A 9,742-nucleotide genomic window follows, 5' to 3' on the forward strand; every position below is an offset into this window, starting at 1 on the left:
TTTGTTTCAAAAGACATGGAATTGGTTAATATAAACCCTATTGGAGATTTAAGAAAAGGTTTTGATTCAAGAAGGCTATCATGGTAAAAGTATGGAATTTCCATAATTATCATTGGGGTTCACAAACTTTTCTCAGCACTGTATATCAGGACAGTACTCCCTGCCAGCAGAGCAGATACAGGGAATTTTTTCTGTTAAAACTATTATTTTTTTGCACTCACAATGCTTAATGAACCTGGTCCATAACGATGCAATTAGTGCTGCTAAAGAACCATTACTCATGTTGTGTTCTTTTCTTATTGTATACCAAGGTGGAGAATAGGTTAATCTATAGCTCATTAAAAGTAATAGCAGGGCAGAGATTAATATTTCTAAAGGAGGTCTGACTTAAGATTACATAAGAATCCATCTATCACTAGAAGAACTATAAATGACCTTTAGTTAAAACATCAGTTCTGAGTCAGCTCCTACAATAGCATCATGTAATTATTATCAGAGGGATCTGCTGTGATTCTTGAAGGAATTTGCTTAAAGCCCTTTCTGTTTCTTATTAATTTTCATGCAAATTACACGCTAGCATGTGAATGGGGTTTCTCATAAGGTTTTACTCATGATTTGAAGAACACAAGCGTAACCGAAGATCGCCAGATACATCTCTATGATGAGTTTTAAGAAAGCACACCGAGACAAAAGGGAAGCTTCAAAGTTAAATGATTTAAGCAGTTGGCAAACAAACTAAAAAGAGCTGCCATTTCAAAATTAGAATACTGTAGCTCTTAAAAACAATGTCAACTTTGTTTTTATGTTCATAAAGTTTTTTTTTTTTTTTTAAATGAATGTCTCAATCCTAAAATTCTCGGTGATACAAAACTTTTGGCCATAGCTGTAGACTTTGGTATGTTTGGATTGATCTCCAGACTGAATTTTCTACAGACTGCAAACTTCCCTAAAAGAAAGACATTTTAATTAAATCAAAATTGTTTACGCTATGAATGCTAAAAAAGAATGTGTCATTGCTGAGCTACTTTATGTGTTTACAATTGAAAGTGGGCACATGCAGTCTAGTTCTACCTCTTAATAGGCATCATCAGTCACTTCAGCTGTGAAATATGTGAACTTTAATAACATTGGGATTCCACCCAAACGCTGCCAAGCAAAGACAAAGGTTTCTAATTTTCTCTTGTTCTCTCGAGCCTCATTAACATGATGGAGTGTAATCCTCTTTAGATTTTCGGTGTATGAAACTGGCAGGATGCGCTCCTAAGGGACAGCTGTTAAACAAAATGCTTATTAGCTGTGAATCCCCTTTGCTTATTTTCACAAAAGCCATCCAGTGCAATTTCTATCAGTTCATTTAATCAGGTTGCTTGGAGATCTTGAGTAATCAGGGGAAAAGAAAGGTGTCAGAGAAATAAGTGAGCAAGAATGGCAGACAGTAGCACACTAACTGATGTCAGCCCTCATACCAGCAGGCTCTCATAGACTCATAGTTGTTGGGGTATGGTGGTGCAGAAATTAGATTTTTTTTTTAATGATTTAAGATGAATTTAAATTTTACTTAATTGATTTTATTAGGTTAGATCAGGAATCCTCAACCTTTTTCTGATGAGGCTCTAAACCAAAAAATAATGAATGTAACTGAAACTTCCCATTAGTGAGAGGCTTGGCATTGCATCTCATCAGCCAGTTTACTGAAGTTTGGTGTGTACTTGGTGAGAGCATGTCTCATGCAGTCATTCAGGTGAGCATCAGACATTGTTGATCTGTATTTTGATTTTACTATTTTCATGCTTGAAAATGCAGATTCACAGAGGTAAGTGGAGCCAAAAATGTATTTTACACACAGTGCAACCTTCTTTATTTCTGTGTATTTTGAGGTACTGACCATTGTCCAAAAAGTAGCATCTGAAGCTCTGCATTTTAGTTAGATGTCGTTTTGAATGGTTGTTATTTCATTTTCAAGATCTGCCTTGTCAAGATTAACCACTGACCCAATTTTTTCTGCAATTTCACCGACATCAACCGTCATGAATGGAAAGGATATGAAGGTGGCTACCGGCTCCAGATGTTTGAAATCTGCAAAGCGTCTTTCAAATTCTGTGAGAGGTGTATTTTTCAAAAGATGAGAGGTTCCCTTCTGTTCTTCTACTTCTTCACTCATGCTTGGAAAATGTTTCAGGTCCTCTTTTTGAAGTTGTGTTATCCACAGTTTCATTTTCTCTTGGAAGGTTTTCACTGAGCTTATAATTTCAGTATTGTCTTTCATGTTTAATTTGTTCAGTTTTGCTGTCAGGTCAGACAAGACAGCTCTAAAAGCCACAGCTTGTCATTAAGTTGGTGGTGGTGTTCATTTCTGTATTCTAAAAAAAATCTTTATTTGTGGTAGAAGATCTCTGAATCGTTGCAGTACTTTCCCCCTGCTTAACCATCTCACGTCTGTGTGCAGTAGTAGGTCACCATACTGTGCATCAATTTCGTCAAGTAAAGTTTTGAACAGCCTTCTCTGCAGTGGTCTTCAACGAATTGAATTTACAACTTTAACAACAAAGTCCATAACATCGTTCATGTTCAGAACCTTTCCACACAGAGCTTGTTGGTGTATGATGCAGTAATAATTCAGGAACTGGGGGAAATCAGGGTCCCTTTTGCAGAGCGAGACAAACCCATTGATCGAACCAATGATAGCAGGTGCGCCAGCTGTTGTAATGGACGCAAGTTTACATATTGATATTTTATGTTCCGTAATGTATTTTTTAAAGACAGCATAAAATCCATCAACGGAATTATTGTCAGTAGTTCCTCCTTTATACGCAATCATCGAAAACCATTCTAATGAATACACCCAGCTGGGATGTGTCAACAACATCAACCGATTCATCAAACTGAAGTGAAAAAAAACACACTTTTCAATCCCATTTTTTAACTGAAATGAGACGTCTTCCCCGAAAGCTGAACATCCTTGATAGCGGATATTATTTCCGATTTGTTTTTGAAACTGTCAAACAATGCATCTGCTACTTCAAGAAAAGCTTCTTTAAAAGGCTTGCCCTCTTCGAATGGTTTATTTAGTTTTTCTATCAAATTACTGACACGAAATGAAGCAATTGTTGCTGCCTTGGATTTGGTGGTTTGCTTGGTGAACATTGACTGCTGAGCCTTTAATAGTGATTTAAGTTCGCTTACCTTTTTTCTAAGCTCCGTTTTAATTGGAAAGTCTTCATCGTAGTTTTTATGAATTGTTTTAAAGTGTCTTTTAACATTTCCCTTTTTTGCCAGAGCCAAGTGTGCATTGCAAATTAAACAAATGCATTTGTAATTCACTGTGGTAAAAAAAATCCTCCTCCACCCACTCAATATGAAAATGATAGGTTTGGAGTAGATGGCCTTTCTCTCATTGTGCCTATTATTTAAACAAAAAAAATGAAATTAAATGGTAGTGGTTAACAAAAAGGCTTATTCTTCCAAAAATATATCATTTGCAGAAAAAAATTATGTGTTTAATACATTCAAGGCTATGTGCGACTTCTCACTCTGGATGACATTATTAATTTACGTCAAGACTTCACCTTCGACCACTTTACAGAACTAAACCAAAAACTTCCGGTTTGTCTGTCTGGAAATAAGGCAAAAAAGTTGTTGTTTTTCATTTTTCCCAATGAATTTTAGTAATTTTCTATTGTTTCTAACTTGAGATAGTAAATAGTAAAATAAAGCATACATTTAAAAATAAATATTTAATATATAAAATAATATTTTACTGTTTTTTTTTTAACGTTTCATGATCTACTCTGTAAGGCTTTGCGATTGACCAGTAGCTTGCGATCGACAGGTTGGGGACCGTTGGGTTAGATAATAGATTGTTATATAATCTTTTTTTTTTTATGTGTGTTACTTTTGACACGGCATCCTCTGCCTGTTTGAGTTTTGATCATGCGCATTTGCACCCCGTTGAAAAAACGTAAGGTCATTGTATTTGGGTTATTTTTAGACCACCACACATAAATGAATGGTGGAAAAACAATCACGATCGCTTTCCAAAAGTAGCCGCTTGACCAGAAGCATCTTTAGCATCCCAGCAACGTCCCCAATGAGCGGGATTTCAGCAGGGCTGGGCAGATTGGAAACAAGCCCCATTCCTCTTTAGCATGTGGATGCAATCCTGTTTCTTAACAAAAACTAAATATACGAAATAGAAACCAAGATACAAACTAAGAAGATGCATTTCCTTGTTTAATTATTTGATGGGTTATTTGTGGCACCAGTTAAGACAATAATAAGATAGACATTTGTTTAACGGAGTTATACATAATCTGATATCATTTAATTAATGTAATAGTTTTCAATAATTTAGTAGCTATTCAGTACTGTATATCAGTATCTCCAAATGTATTGCTTCTAGTTTTGGTGACTTACAGTTTTTACAATGCATCTGCTATTTGGAAAATAGTGCATTAATGGTAAAAAAAGGATTGAAACGGCACCATTTAGAACTAAACATACCTCAGTGATTACATGTTCTGTAAGTATCTTAAATGATACACAGGCAGTACAAGTGGGAATTAACTCAAGCACCGCATGTAAGTGAAATTATTTGCAACTGCAGTGCTGGAACAAATATAAAAATATTTTAATAAACTCTTCTTTGAAATATATTTGGTGGCAAAAATGGCAGTTTGTATTCAGCAATATAATATAATTAATAACTGACTATCAAAAAGATACTGTGCAAAGGAAACCAGTGACAAAGACCCTTCTACTCTACAGAAGAGCGATTCTCACCTTTCTTTAATGGGTAAGTTGATGAGTTACCAGGTTTATTTTTCTCTCTCTCTATATATATAGTACTTTTACTCTTGTTTTACAGCTAATTCAAAATAATATTTGAATACATTCATTTTGAAAGAATATTCAAACATGGCGCAGGTTCACGTTTTGGTTGTGCAAAGTGGGCCGGTCTTCGCTGGGGACTCTGGAAGGAGTGTTGAATTGGCTGTGGCGCTCCTGTGGTTTACTGAAGCAAAACTGGCAGGGGCTGTTTCTCCTCAGGCCCCTACAGCGAACACTACTGGCCAGGCACCCAGTAAGCTCAAAGGCAGACACCTGCAGGGCTGGCCTTTCTCCAGAGGTCAGTAGCTCACTGACATCTGCTCTCGAGTTCCTGGGTGAAAAAGGTGAGGGTAAAAGCGATTGGGCATTCCAAATTGGGAGAAGATTCATCCCAGCACTAGTTAATAAACAAACCAAATTGTGACTACAAATAATTCAGTAGACCTGGCCCTCTTTCAGGCAGGCAGGACCCTGTTCTGTCAGCTTTGTTGCATTTTCTTGGCTGGGTTCCTCAGTTTGGTTGCAATTCCATTGTCTCAGTTCACACTTAATTGAATCTGGTGTTTACTAAGACCAAGCTGCTGTCCCGAAAAACTGTTGTTCACAGATCTGCCTCAGTGGCCCCACCCACCTGAGCTCTGCCCTAACACCTCACGCCTCAGTAACAGCCGGAGCTGCCATGGAAAGCACAGGGTCGACAGCGGCTATCGGACTTCACACACCTTTTCAATTACATTTTAAAAAACATGCAAAAACAAGCCAAATTTTGAAGCTGGCGCAAAGCACTAGGGCAAACTCATTTTTCTATGTCCCCTGCCATTCAGAATCACCCGAGGGGAGGGGGCTGTCTGGCATTCAATCAGATTGTACTGTGCTCTATCGGAAAACATTAAACAGCATTTCTTCAAAATTGGAGCCCAAAGCGTTAACTTGTTAGCGCCGGCAACTTCCAAGTCACAAAGCCCACCTGGTATTCCTCAAGTGTTGTTTGAGTGTTGATCTGAGCGATTATGAAGCTGCCAATCAGCATCGCTGTGTGAGATTGCAAATGATAACCATAGCTCCTTGATTTATGTTAGTGCTGAGTGGCACAACATCACACCTATCAATCATTTTGTTTCACAATCTTTAGACTGCAACAGCTCTCTGTCTCACACCAAAAAATCAGCAACTTGTCTCCAACCATTCTCCCATGGGGAAAGTCATTTAACCACACTATCCAGAAACACCTGCACCATCAATAAAATATAGTTTACTGCTTCCAATAACAATAACAGAGATTGAGGATTGATTTTCAGTGTATTGAAAATGGCAGGTTTTGACACACAAACATTGGATGTTTTTATGTCAGCAAATGCAGAGTTGTCGGTTAAACGGCATGATCGATATATTATCATATTTGTTGTATTTTTTGTGGGGTTTTTTTATTAAAAAATAAAACAAACATTAAATGACCTGTTTGGCACAAACTAACAAAAAAATGGAAACTTATGTAAAACTTGGTCACGATTTAAATTTAAGAGGCTTAGAGACCAGATTAGTCAAAAAAAGTGCCAATACCTTTTATTTACTGACAGAATTTAAAGAAAGAAAAATGATGGCGGTTTGTGTACAAACTAACAATACACAAGTAGGTACTGTGCAAACTGACAATTTCTTTACAAATTTTCATATAATTATGGCAGTAATAGTACAACACAAATCAAATAACATCTGTACATAAACATTCAAACTAATTAAATACATCACATAATAAAAAAAATAAAATCAAGTGATAGAAAATCAGTGCAACAGAGTTGGGGTAAAGCGACCACCTTCCTGGATGTCTCACTGCGATAGTGCTAGGCACTAGGAACAAAATAAAGAATCCATCCCTACAGGTGGAATTTGAAGATACACTTCAAAAATGTCATACAGGAAACGTGTCTACCAGCACATATTTTGACATTCAATAGGACAAGATCAAGAGGAGTCTTGTGCTTGACTGTACGTACCACTTTTATCTATTTATTTGTTTGTTTGCTTCTTTGCTTACAGTGGTGGCCACATTTATTGCATCACCCATCATTATTTTTCCGTTTACTGCTTTATCACCATATAGTTAGTTTTTTCTACAGACCTTTTCTATAGATTTGTTATTCGTGCTTTTATTGAATTCTAATGTTTGTATTATTTTCTGTTCATACTGCAAAATTATTGAAAGTCAGGACATATACAGTACATTATGTTTATATAACAACAATGAAATGTATAAATGTATACTACAAACATTTTAATAAATGAATTACCAGACGTATAGTTAAAAAGTAAACAACAGTCAGAACAAGACAACAGAAAGAAATATAATGAGTAATACATTTTTTTATTAAGTAATAAGTATTACCTTTTTCTGAAGAAACGAATAACGAGTGCTGAGTTACTTTTTTTCCAGTAACATGCCAAACTCTTTTAATTAACAATTACTGTCTTGTTAATTACAAAACACATAAGGGGGGAGCTTGTAGGGGAGCATTATAAAATGTCACACTGCACTGTTTCAGGTTTACACACCCTGGAGAACGATACCAGAGTAATGCATGAGGAACCTGCCGTGCTTAGATGGGCTGAATCCTCTCGTTCATACATTTTCTAATGCTCTTATGTTCAAACTGAGTGGGATTGTTTTAAAATATGTCATACAAAAAGAAGATGGAAGGACATGGGAATGAGAAAGACCAATATGCTTGTAGGTCCCTTTGTTATGTCTGTGGCGTGCCTCTAGTCTGGTTAAGAAAGTACAATAGTTCTGGGGGAACATGCTAGAAAAGATATAAAAAAAACAAATTGACCATCCTATAGGAATTCTACCCAGCAAATGAAAGAATACCAATGAGGTGAACTGAAAAAAAGGGAGTACTGGATGTACTAATTAAAAGAAAGCCTTCATGGCAGAAATTGCAGATAAGGGACTAGATTAGTCAGAGTACATCCACTCCCATCAGGACCGATATGAACCATGGTGCAGAAGGCAATGAGAAGTGTTGAATCAAATTTAACAAGAAAGCCCTTATTTAAAGGTGCAGTGCCTGCTGTCCCTGGTAATTGCCAGTGTTGAGCCATGACGTGAAGTCAAACTGCAGGAAAGTATTATACGGCAGCATAGTGAAATTTTAAAAGGAAACTGTTTTTACACTTGGTAACACATTCCTGGCAAAAATTGCTTCGAATTAATGGCAACTTTTGCTTTGTGCAGGTGATTGATTAATGGAGTTTTTCAAAAATAAAACATTTTTCTTTGTGTGTACATTCACATAGATGGTTGTTAACTTTGGTGATGAAAATGACACATTAGATATAAAGATTGCCAGGAATGTGGTTGCCTATCTAACTGTCGTGACAAAATTGCCATCAGGAACAGAGGGTACAGTTCGAAAATTACTGCAGACACGGAATGGGTTACGTTGCTGAATCAATGGGATCTTTTAATATCCAACTTGAAAAAAGTTTTGAGATCAATCAGCTACTAGTAGCCTGATGAGAATTAATGGGCTCAGTATATTTGCAGTTTGCAGTTACTTTTTCCAAGCAACTAGGGAATGAGCATGTGTGTTCAGTACTGGGCAGTTGGAGTTCTCCAGGCAAGCTCAAAGCAGATATTCAGACAGATATTCCTTGGTCATTTCACCCTAGCAAAGTCCTCAAAATACGTGACCAGCTGAAACCATGTCAGTCAATAGGGGCACCAGCTGATTGGTTATTGACTTGAAAGAAGCCAGATAAGGGGAGGTTCCCCCTCCAGGTGAAATGACCCATGAAATGCAAGTCAAAAAGCATGCAAATCTTTTTTTTGTCTGTTTTGCATTAACAGTTCTTTCAGTTTCATATTTGCTTTCCATAAATATTGCAGATAATCTTTAGATATCCTTTATCCATAAGACATATTAAAAAAAATAAAAAAATAAAAACAGACAGATGATGGCCCTAACGCTACAGTGTGAATGTAGTCTGTGTTCCGAGTGAAAAAAATGCATGTGTTGATCTTCTCTCAGCATGAATCCAGCTAATTATCCCAGGCTCACTATTTGAATGATGTCCCTCTCGTTGCTCTGTGTAATAGGCTTCCATTAATTCTCAAGTAAACTGCACACTGAGAGGACATGCTTCATGTAATTCCACACCATAGAACAAATACAGTCGTTAAAGGTTTTTGTTTTCTCTGTTGAAACTGCAGCTGAAATAGAATCTGCAGATCATAATGGGTGAGTGAAAAATATTGTGTTTTTAGTGCTTGTTTACCATTTGAAAATTCAGTAATTACAGACTTCTTTGCAGAGTGAATTACTAGTGTGATTAAAAAACTGAGAAAAAAACTTGGCACTAAAGAGCTTGGGGTGGGACTAGGTGGAGTTACGGTTGTGCTGATACGGTAAAGGGAAAGTCTCATTCAGGCTTTTTAAGATCTATTATACGTATATAACACATGCGGTTGCAATCACAAATATATATATATATATATATATATATATATATATATATATATATCTTTAATACTCTGAGGAATAGACTTACAAAGGGAAGGTATATTACAACTGATTTCAGCCTAAACCTAGGGACAGTATCCTGAGATCCCACAACACAAGCAGGGCACAGAGAACGAGCAGGGCAGGGAGAAGAGAAGCTGTCCAAGACCGGACAATGCCTTGTAGGTTAAGAGATGAACTTACACTCCACTAAACTGACTTTTTTCTACACAACCCCCAGAATTATGTTGCATACATCTTTCTTGAAGGAATTATTGAGAAATTCATAACAATGTAAATAGCTTGCAGACCAAATCAGTACCCTCCTGGTTTCCCAAGATGGTTCCACCTATGTTGTTTTCTTATCTCAGCTAATTGCAACAGGATTGGAACCCAGGCTTCTACATTTGCAGTAA

Source organism: Acipenser ruthenus, chromosome 33, assembly GCF_902713425.1.
Source record: "Acipenser ruthenus chromosome 33, fAciRut3.2 maternal haplotype, whole genome shotgun sequence".
NCBI classification, from domain to species: Eukaryota; Metazoa; Chordata; class Actinopteri; order Acipenseriformes; family Acipenseridae; genus Acipenser; species Acipenser ruthenus.